This window comes from Mus caroli, chromosome 1, assembly GCF_900094665.2.
Source record: "Mus caroli chromosome 1, CAROLI_EIJ_v1.1, whole genome shotgun sequence".
NCBI classification, from domain to species: domain Eukaryota; kingdom Metazoa; phylum Chordata; class Mammalia; order Rodentia; family Muridae; genus Mus; species Mus caroli.
This window is the reverse complement of record NC_034570.1, coordinates 56,184,206-56,195,648: the sequence shown is the minus strand read 5'-3', so window position 1 is coordinate 56,195,648 and position 11,443 is coordinate 56,184,206. Positions and strand designations below refer to the sequence as shown.

Below are 11,443 nucleotides of genomic sequence, written 5' to 3'. Positions count from 1 at the left end.
TCTGCCTCTGCCTCTGCCTCTGCCTCTGCCTCTGCCTCTGCCTCTGCCTCTGCCTCTGCACCTCTGCCTCTCAAGTGCTGAAATTCAAGGTGTGAGCCACCGCACCTGGCAAATTTCTTGGCATTCTTATTTTGGTTTTATACATGAACCCATTGAAAGAGAAAAGGATCATGACTTGTCCAAGATGAAGTCATGGGGCAAACATCTCAATTAATTAAGACTTCTAAAATTTAGATTTGTGATTGAATCTCGACGTAAGTATGTTAGCCAACCTATTTTGATTACTACTCCCCTTCCTTGCCTTCTTGACAGAGTTTAGAATCACCTAGGAGACACACCCCTCTGATGAGGCTTTTGTGGTGTTTCTGGAGGTGTACCTCCCAGGAAACTCTAAATTTAATCTAGTTGACACTAAAGAGTAGTCATCCCAACAGCAAGTCCAGTGTACAGTGGTGGGATGTGATGCTGGTCTCAGACAGTCTAGAGTTCTTGCTTACGTGCCATAGCTGATTTACCTAGGGAGCAGACAGAACAGAGAAGCCTTCATTTACTTCATCTGTGAAAGGGCTGGGAGACTTCTCTGATTCATTTTGAGTATAACATGTCTCTGTGGAGTACTTGGGGAAGCTGCGTGATGCAGAAAGGGAAGCCTCGACTGAGCAAACACACATACAAGAGTAATTCAAATAAATGGTTTCTGGATGCTATCGTGTACCCCAAACTCTCCTTCGGCTATGTTTCTCTATTCTCTTCCCATATTCGTATCTATATGAAATTTTAGGAACAAGTCTATAGTAGGAAGAATACTTGAATGTAAACTAAAACTCTCAGTCTTTACCACAGTTTGTTCCCTTTCTTTCTTTTTTAAATTGTTTTATTGACCTCATCTTTTCTCGCACTGCTAATAATAAGCACAATTAATATTTCCCAGGAATCTAAATTATGTTTGAGAAGACAAAAGAAACGTAAAAAGTGAAATCCTTAAATATGAATATTCTTTACATTATATTAGCTGGTGAGGTTTTGGGTCAGTTTAGCTAGGGTTGGTTTCTGTTATTTGCATAGGTAAATATTTATAAATTGTCCTAGATAAATATAATGCCATTTGTCAAAACACTGCTGTCAGCTCAAAGTGAGGCTAGGGAGACACCTGAATTCCGCTTTGGAAGATTTGGGTAAGTTAGACTACTTGGTCTAGGTATCCAAAGTTAAAACCTCCATTGATTTCAAAGTGTCTCATCTGCTCCAACAAGTTTCAGTGAGAGCCAGCACCACTGCTCCTGTGATGCTCACTTACAGATGTTTAAGTACTGCCTGCTTTGCATCCTGTAGAGCTGTCAAAGTTCAGAAGTTCAGCTAGGCAATTCCTCAACCTCCTTTAATGCTCACTCCTTTCCCACAGTCAAATAGCACTTTCAAAAGTGCCAAACACAGAAGGAGAAACAACATATATATTTAAATGTAAGACAAAGACAGACACACTCCTGTTCATTTCAATTTATAATAGGATTCTTTTTCTCCATCTGGTTTCAGTAAAGTTTCTGCTGGTTTTTCCATATCATTATATTTATGAAAACTGCTTATACCCAATGCTCAGATGAACCAAGATGTTTTACTATTGAGGCTCTGCCTCAGCTCATAAAATACCTGTAGTCATGTGAAGTGCCCCCTCTCTGCTACCAGGTTGTAAATATTAGCTTTTCTTTCACTTACTCTGTCCCTTTAAGTTGCACTTTATTTTCAAATATTTCAAGTCTAGGCATGGCTAAATGGATTATTCCATGATCCTAACACCTCAGTTGCAATTACCCAACATCACCTAAAACTGGTGGGTGTTAAAAGGCGTGGAGAAGCAAGATACATTCAGCAAATGAAAAAAATAAAGCTCTACCCTAACCACTGTCATTTTGCTGAGCAAAATGTATTTTAGTCAAATCTTGATATAGTAAATGCACTTTCTATGTAGAGGCAAAGTTACACAAATTCAAGGGTTGCTTGGGAGTAGCCCAAGATCAAAGAGCAACACATCACTAAAAAACTTTCTGTTCCACACATTCTTCATCCACACAGCCAAACTGGCTTTCCTGCTGGCCTCCACACAATAGCCTGCACCATGAAAATGTCCTGTCCCAGCTTCCAAACTAAAGATATGTTCTATACTTCTTTCAGCACCCAAAGGAGGCAGGGCAGAGAGGAAGAGGAAGGGGAGGAGGAGGAGGAACAGCAGTAACATCATCCAGATTTGTATCCCTCCTAGCCAGCAATATATTTTTCAAAAATCTCAAACATAAAGAACCAAGTTTATGTTACAAAGCTCTTCTTATTTTATATATAATTAGATTTATAAGTCATCATAGTTCATGAATAAGGATATTTGAAGTATATTCCGGGTGCCTACAATCTGTAAGCCTTTTAATCTGTTTTCATGAAGCTCCGAGTTCCCCTCTCCTGCCTCACACACTTGTTCCTTCCCATGACCTCGTGTGTCCTGCCACACAATCATTTTGCCTTTCAATCTGTGATTCTTGCAGTTTTTTTCCAGCCACCTTTATTGGAAGGGAGTTCCTGGTTTCAAAATGAGTTGCCAGTTTTTAAGATCTACTGAAAACAACAACAACAACAAAACAAGACAATGATTTAAGAAGGATTTTCTAAGACAACAAGAGATGATCTTGAGACAATCTCCAGAACTGCATTGGCTGAGTGAGAAACAACGGGAAAGGTAAGGAGGGAAGAAGTGGGTGGGCCAGAGCCTTCACCCCCTTGGCATCCCACATCATATTCCTATAGCTTGAGATAAGGTGCAGATCTCTGAACTCTAGCAGGCAGAAAGAAGATGGGGTTGTTTTCCCACCTAAAGCAAACAAAAATCCAATGGAGAGTTGAGAGGCATCCTGTAAAAGTAACTGTAAACAAGACCAAAAGATGCAGTGACCCCAGGAAGCAGTCAGCATGCATTTGCATTTATATTTTGTAGCAGTACTGAGGATGAAGCCTAGGGTACTAAGTGCTCAGCCATGAATTACAGCCCCAGAGTTAGGCTACTTTAATTATTTCCATTTTGAGGGAACCACACTGATCTACTGATATCTCACACTTTAGTTATACAGAGCTGAAGTATCAGCTCACAAAGGGCAGTGCTTCCTCTGAAGTCTGTCTCATTCATCGACAGTATGAAGACTTTAGAACAGTTCCTGGCATGGAGTCTACACTCATATCTAGATACACCTGCTATACAGAACTGCCTGGCCAACTTGACAAATGTTCTTCCATACTTTCTCATATCTCCTGTTGTTTGGGCCATTCTCTCTCTGAACACACTGCACAGGCCCCATCTCCATCACCAACCTCCTCATCCCCCACCTGCCCAGCCCTGGGAAAATTCTATCTGGCACTGACCTGGGGAAGTCACTAATATCCTCACAAGCCCACCTACCTTGCTTAGTTCTGAAATCCTTGAGGTACAGAATGTGCCACATCTGTCTTTGTGACCCTGTCACTTGGCAGAGGCCTGAAGTGCAGTAAATATTCCAGTTGAGAGGTGCACTGACTTGGTAGAAATATTTGTTTCCTTAAAGACTCGCAGGTAGCTTTCAATAGAAGAAAATATTTATGATGTGCATAGTCCTAAGAACCTCAGTGTTCAGAATATAAACACTATGAATCTATGGGGAGGATTCAGTAAGGAAGATGTCACTGTCTTTGCATTCACAGCTATGAGTGAGCTGGCACCATTGCCAGAGGCATGGCTGGCAAGAGATTTAAAGTACAATTGAAATCTGATCTTTATTTATGGATTGAAATAATTGAAGTAAAAGAGAATGCACTGATTTGTACCTGGCTAGTTATGGCTCTTTATATATGCTCTTATATTTTATTTATTGTAATGTATTTTAAAATGACTTTCATTATTTATAAATGTAGTTAAAGTAATATTTAAAACCACCTAAGTCCCACAGTGGCCAGATGCCTAGTCCAGCAGGCTGCTGCTAACCGGGAAAGGAAGTCACTATACAGCAACCTCCTGATCCAGACCCTGTGGGAGCTTCTGGATTGGTTCGGAAACATGAGACTGGAAGCAGCCTACAGTATGTAGCTTCAGTGTTGTAGCTAAGCTGATTTCAAATCTCTTTTCATGACTGTTTCTGGCTTCCGATGCGGTGTGATCAAAATAGTCCATTGTGGTCAGAGGGAAACACCAGCATGCTTCCTTTTACTTGTTTTTCCCCCCAACAAGCTGCCACCTTTCAGGGTCTCCCCAGCTTCCACAGGCCTCCACATCCTACCTCAAGACTTTTCTCATGAATACTCAGAAATTCTCACAAGAATTCTTTCAAGGATTCTCTGGTCTCCAGAGTCAAGTGAAAATGGACTCTCCAGCAGGCCCACACCACCAGCAGCAGCGTGTGGTGGACACACTCTTTTTTCCAACTGCTAATTACAGTGCATTCCTTGAATGGGACCTGGTTAACCCACCTTCCCATCCCCTCCACATTCCCATTATCGGCCCTTTCCCCTCTAGATCAGTCTTGCACCCCTATTTTAACTTCAACTTTACCAGTACCTCACTTCACATCATACCAGTTATTTTTACTTCCTCAGAGATCTCAACGACTGACCTCAGGGGCTTCTTTCTCTAGGAGCCCTCCATGTCATAAACATCAGAGATAAACTCTGTCAGAGGCCACAAAATCATGTGTTCCTGAAGATGCCCTCAATGTGACAGTAGTGGTTCTTGCAATGAAGATGTACATAGGCACAGTCAGGTTTCTATAAGTAAGTACAGGGCTATCCCAACATATACATCTATGATGACCCTGTAAACTAAGCAGGGAACTTAACTGCTAGTCTAATTGCATGTCTTTGGCAGGATCGTAACAACCTGGTAGAACTGAAATAATAATACATATTGCACATGCATCCTTGCAGAGTGACAGCAATGATATGTGAACAGGCCAAGCAGTAGATCTGACAAACAAATGGCCTGAGTGGACATGAGCAGGAATTCCCCTGACTCTGATGTTCATCTGCTTGTTAGAACTGCCACACAGGAGAAAGGCACAGTATGAAGGAGAGAGGCACAGTATGAATACTGTTTTAAAATCTGTTTGACAATCCCACATCTTACATGACTCCTGCCTAGGCACTTCCCAGTGTCAGTTAGGTTACATGATGGTAAAATCCTATGCTCTTGTTCCCAGCACTCATGTCTGAGAAGCTGACAGCTGACTGTGTGTCCAGCTCCTGGGGGAACCAGTACCTCTGGCCTCAGACAATACCTCTCTTCACATGAAGGCATACACATTCACTTGCACCCTTAGAATATTTTATAAAGATAAATATGAACTATGAACTAAGCTGATAAAACTCGGGTATTTTCAGGTGACTTCCTATTGTCAGAATTCATGACCTGAAAGCTACACCCATCTTTAGGGAGATTTGTTGAGCGATGACCAGTGTTTACATCCAGTATACACCAACCTTGAGGCAATCCATCAGGATTCATGGTTACCCATTCTTCACTACTTTTATTCGTTAGAGAGGAAAACTTTGGCCTCTAGTACTTAAATCTTTCTCTGCATCCAGGCCTGGGCAATTGGTAGAAATGTGTAGTAAAAGCATACTGTAATTAGATTCCTTAATTCACATTTTTTGAATTGCTTCTATCAGACAATGACGACTTAATTTACATGTCATTTCTAGACGAATCCTTGAGACTCGTCTAGAGTTTCTAAATGGGCATCATTAGTAGGCAATTCTGTAGGTTAAGAAATTTAAGCAATGAAAAGTGGGTAGTGAAATGAAATTATAATCAAAATATATCAAGTAGAATGCCTCCATACTAACCTCTTTCTGCCTCTCTTGACCACTGTCAGCGCTCAACAAATCTCCCTAACAAAGATGGGTGTGGCTTCCAGCTCATGAATTCTGACAATAGGAAGTCACCTGAAAATACCCGAGTTTTATCAGCTTAGTTCATAGTTCATATTTATCTTTATAAAATATTCTAAGTGTGCGAGTGAGTGTGTGTGCCTTCACGTGAGGAGAGGTAATGTCTGAGACCAGAGGTATTGGGTCGCCGGGAGCTGGACACACAGTCAGCTGTCAGCTTCTCAGACATGAGAGCTGTGAACTAAATTGGGTTTTTGTGCAAGAGCAGGGCATGCTCTCAACCACCCAGTGAATACTCATGTAATTGCTATTGAACAAATGAATAAACAAACTAACCCACCCAACCTGCCATCTGATTATGTAGCCAAACATACCAACATAATTTCCTATCAGAGAAACACAGGTTATGCTTTTTTCTTAACTTAATGGAAACCAACCAAACCAGAGAGAAAGAATAATTAATCACTTGGTTAAATGTCAGTTCGATATAGTTCTAAGTACTTGAATAGTTCCTAAAACATATTTTAATGAAAAGCAATAATAGCAAGAAATGGCTTAAATGTTGAAAATAATTTTCAAATCAGCAAGAGATCACTTACATAATGGCACATGACACAACAAAATAGGCCCTCAAATTAAAAAAAAAAGTAATTCTAACCCATATTTCCTTTGATCTGAATGAAATTAAATTCCATTTTATTCCAGTAGTGTTAAGGTCCCTACCACAGCAGCATGTCCCAGTCATGGCCATGTCTAGTCTGGACTGTGACCTCCCAGCTTTTTTGACCCTTCAAGGTTACACAAGGAAGTATACACTTTGGGCAGTTGAGGAATTTTAAAGCACATGGTGAAAGAAAAATCCTCTCTTTATGTTTCATTGGAGTTGAGCACACTCAGCTATCTAAAAAAAACCACTGGTGACTTCATCACTTATAAGGGCAACCTGAGCACACTGACATTTCAGTATTTGGCAGCAGCAGGGAATGATACCAAGATACAAGAATTGTCAATTTATATAACTGAATGGATTGCTGTTGTTGTTGTTGTTTTCTGGGACACTTTTTCTAAAGAAAAAGTCACTATCAAATCACTGGTATAATTATAAAGCACACTCATTTTTGCTCATGTGCATATGTGTGTGTCTGCAGGTGCAGATGTGTCTACACATGTGCATGCCTGCACATCAGAGACCAGCTGCAGCTGTTAATCGTCACAGACCATCCACATCGTTTTATTGTTGTTGTTTCTGCTGTTGTTTGTTTGTTTGTTTGAGGTGTGGTCTCTTGCTGGTGAGGAGTTCACCAAGGAAGCTACTAGGACAGCTGGACACCAAGCCCCAATGAAGCACCTCTCTGTCTCCCAGAACTGAGACTCTAGGTAGGCACAGCCATGGTCAGCTTTGTGCTGTGAGTTTGTCTCTGAGCATGAAGATTCAGCACCGAGGTTAAGCAGGGCTGTGGCTTTTGCACTATTCTGAGTGATTTTCCTTCATGAAGTTAGTAGTGATTCCAGGAAGTCAGTATTGACATAAAAAGGCTGAGAAAACAGACAAAAAATTTACAACAAAAAGAGAGTTAGTCTTTTATTGATATGACTTTATTTTACTGTGTTCTTAGACTTTGCATTAAAAAGTAATAAAATTTGAGAGATTTCCTTTGCAATCAGCATACATCTTTCATGCTGTGTCACCCCCCTCCACCCAGAGTTTGCAGTCTCATGGACTGGGCCCGAGGTCTCTCACGAGCTAGACCGGCACAAGTGCTGTTCCACTGTCCTGTACCCTCAGTCTCTTCCTCTGCATTTGCATGCTTCTGGCCCAAATTCACAGGAAATTGAGCTGTAAGCAAGACTGTTTTACTCATATTTATCAAAGCATTTCAGTCTTTTTCCAAAACCAGTTTATCACATTTCACTCATTATTTTACAAAGCAATATACCGAACTATTTATTTCCATTTCACCCACCTGAATAATTCAATCTCCCATGTACCCTTGCATCTAGAGTTCTTGTCTTATCTTAATTGATTTCTTCATTTAAGCCCAAACCTGTCACATTTTAATTTTTCCTTCAAAAGGCTCTTACTGTACAATTGTCAAATGCATCACGGACTAATTATCTTTGGTCTCCAATAAGGTATTAATAATAGCTTCCCAGTGTGCACGTCTTACTTTAAAGATTGGCAAACAGCCCAAGCCATACCTTTGTGAAGGCTCAGACTCAGTAGTAACTTAGTTTGCAGCTGAATCTCTTCAGGACCCAATGCCAGGTTCTGAATCACATTCATATGAATGCCTTCGCATAAAAATAGCTTCAACTTTAGTGCTGCTCTGGACTGGAATAATTAGCTTAACCCTGCTTTCTCCCATATTTTCTGGTGTCATATTTGAAGTCACATTTTCAGAAGTTTCTGTGTATTAATTCTGGTCAGTAAATGACATCTGTGTGGAATGATAATGGAGTTGTCTCATTTCTGTCTCATGTCTGTTTCATTCTACCCTGAGTAGCTCTGGTAATCAGAGTTGTGGCAAACCTGAGAGAGTTGTTTTCTGAATGATGTTATTGAGCATATTTGGCTATTTGAAAGGTCTGCTATGAACGCTGATGAGTAGAATATCTATTCCAGGTTGCTATCCCATACAAATCACTCCTCTTCAAAGCCTACATTCAATAATGCAACATCTTAATATATTATTCCAAGCTGGATCTTCTACATTTCTAGCTCTAGTCATCAAAGTAGGTTTTATGACAGGTAGAGGCCTTTTTAAGTTTTACTACTTATGTCTGTAATACTGAAGAGAGCAAAAACAAACAAACAAATGAATAAATAAATTAATATGAAACGGCATGCTTGGCAACTTTAAAAAAAACAAACAAACAAACAACAACAAAACCCCAGAAGCTAAAGGGCTAGAAGCAGTATAAAAAGCCAAGTTCATGGCCCTTCATCTTTAGGACAACTGATATAAAATGAAGAAATCAAGCAGCAAATTTATACTTTGTATCTCACATACTGATCAAAAAAGGGTGACAGTTTTATTTAACAGAACGAGATTTTTTAAAGCTGATATTGAAGAAATGGAAAGGGGACTCCAGATCTATTTCCCCAAAATACAGACTATCTTCCAGCTTCAGCTCGCATGTGATTTTAAGCTAGACATTTTCTTTTGTTTTTATTATTATTAATTTTCTCATCAAAGAAGAGTTTTAAAAACATGAGCAAAAAAGGAAAAATTAAAATGCTTAATTAATTTTGACAGCAATTGTATTACGATGAACCATTAAATTCCCTTGTAAGACTCTAGGCAGGGAAGCTGGAGGAGAGTTGCCAACAATGCCCATATCTAAGATCTAAATTTCAATTATCTGCTGTATTTGCAACACCAAACTCTACAATGTGCCAGAAGGGATGGCTTAGTAGCTTTAGCATGTGGTTTTGAATTGCTTCATTCCCTAAATTGCACACTGTAATTCATCCCCTAGTTCTTACTGGTCATGGATAAACAGAAGAGGTACAAAGTCATTGGTGAGCCATTCATTCAGGGACTTTTATACCTCATTCATCCAGGTAGTGATGGCTGTCTCCTCAACCATCTTTTATAAGTTTAACACATTCTCTGCTGTATGCAGACTAATTCTTCCTTTCATATTTTAGGACTCCCGTCCCCTTCTTCATTTTCACTTAGAAAAATTTACAAAGTAAATTTTAGTAAGAAGTAAATTATTTTAAAAGAAAGATATACTTAAGATATAACTTAAACATCATCCTTAACTACAGATGCCAAGCAACAGCCGATGGACAGGTCTGGAAGGAAAGTAACTTGTACCATCCAGAGCTATGTGCACCGGATACCTGGCCTCTCAGGAAATATAGAGAGGCCCCTGTGTCCGCTCCAGGTAGATGTTCATTTGGTCCTCATCTCTCATACTCTACAGGCATCTTAGAGAGGCTCCAAGAGCCCCCACACAGAGCGTACCTCTGTGTGCATATTCCTGCATCACAGAGCTTTCCAAAGAGCTGTACTTCAATACCTATTTTCTGAAGTGTATTATTTCTGTAATATTTACTGTCACCTGGGGGAAAAACAGTAGGGCATATTGAAGTCTTCACTAAAACAGCAAATTAAGTGAGATTAGAAATGCCATAATTAATTAGGCTGGCTCTCCATCACATGAAGGGCCGGAATCTACGCCGAGGGACAGTCATCTGCTCAGAGAGTAATGAAGCCGGTGACTAAAACAGCAATATGCCTGTGTCAACATCAGCAGCCCTTCAAGTTCTCAAAAGCAAGAGGGTTGACTTTTCACTCTCTCAGTGCTGTTAGTTTCTTTCTTCTGCACTGGACATTTCTGACCACATTTTAAAGCTTACTCTATAATACATCCTCTCATATAAAGGACCAATATGATAAAAATTCCTATCATTTCAAAAAAGTAACTTATATAATGGGATATTCCTAAAGAGATCCAGTTATATTTTATCCCTAGATTGACTATGGAAAGTGTGCCATTTTGAAGGATAAATCAAATGTATACATAAATATATACTAAATATAAAGATAAGAATAGAGTTTGCAGGATCAATAATTTAATAGGAAAATATAAACTATTTTAAATGATGACAGCCTTAAGGAAAATGTATAAAGGATTTGAAAGCCAGCAGTTATAGTTTAAAATACACAACTGTCAAGAGGACAAAATAAAAAATAAATGTAGACTTTTATTTAAAATAATAAACTTGGTTCTGGGGCTGATGTGGCGCAAGAGCTAGAGTATTTTTGCCTAGCACTGCCAAGATTTGATCCCACATACAACAAGAACAAAACAGTGAATTATACATAAAACAGTAACACCATAAATAATTTATAATGTAGTATGCAATGATGCTTTGTAATGACAAAAAGCTACTTTTATCTAAAAATAATTCTACTTATCTTGTGTTTAAATGGATCTTGTTTGAATAAGAACATGTTCTTTTTTTAGAAAAAAAAATGCCACAGATTTTTCCATTGTTTAAAATGAAAGAATTAGAAGCCTTTTCTCAAACTAAAAATGTAAAATCCAACAATAATCTTTTCAAAGAAACAAAGAGATTTCTTTTTTAATGGAAGAATAATGACATTTTCCATAAAATCATGACAATAGAGGTTTGAAGTCAAAGGGCCACAAGATAGATCAATAACATAAAGTTAAAAACAGAACAAAACAAAACCCAAACAAAACAAAACAAAACAAAACAAACAAAAACCTTATCCCCCCAAAAGATACAAAACTAAAAAGAAAAAAATGTATATCTATATTACTATCAGATAAAATAATAAATAATATGTAATGCGTTAGCTAGATGGAAATCAATTGTGTAATGGCAAATGTACACTAGAGAGAAGATAAAATTATGGACCACTGAGCCTAACAGCACAGCCTGGGACAGCACTGGGGAGGGAGGAGAAGACTAGGAGGAGATCTGCAAATCTAGCATCATAATGGATAGTTTAACTAATACTTCTCCCATCAATAAGACAAAAAAACCACCAACAGATTGGGAAAGGATCTT

At 38.9% G+C, this 11,443-nt stretch overlaps 1 protein-coding gene across 1 annotated transcript in view; it reads right to left on the bottom strand.

Moving 5' to 3' along the window:
- Positions 1-11,443, bottom strand: part of Pard3b (par-3 family cell polarity regulator beta) — a 965,568-nt gene that overhangs the window by 482,847 nt on the left and 471,278 nt on the right. The gene's annotated exons all lie outside the window — the stretch shown is intronic.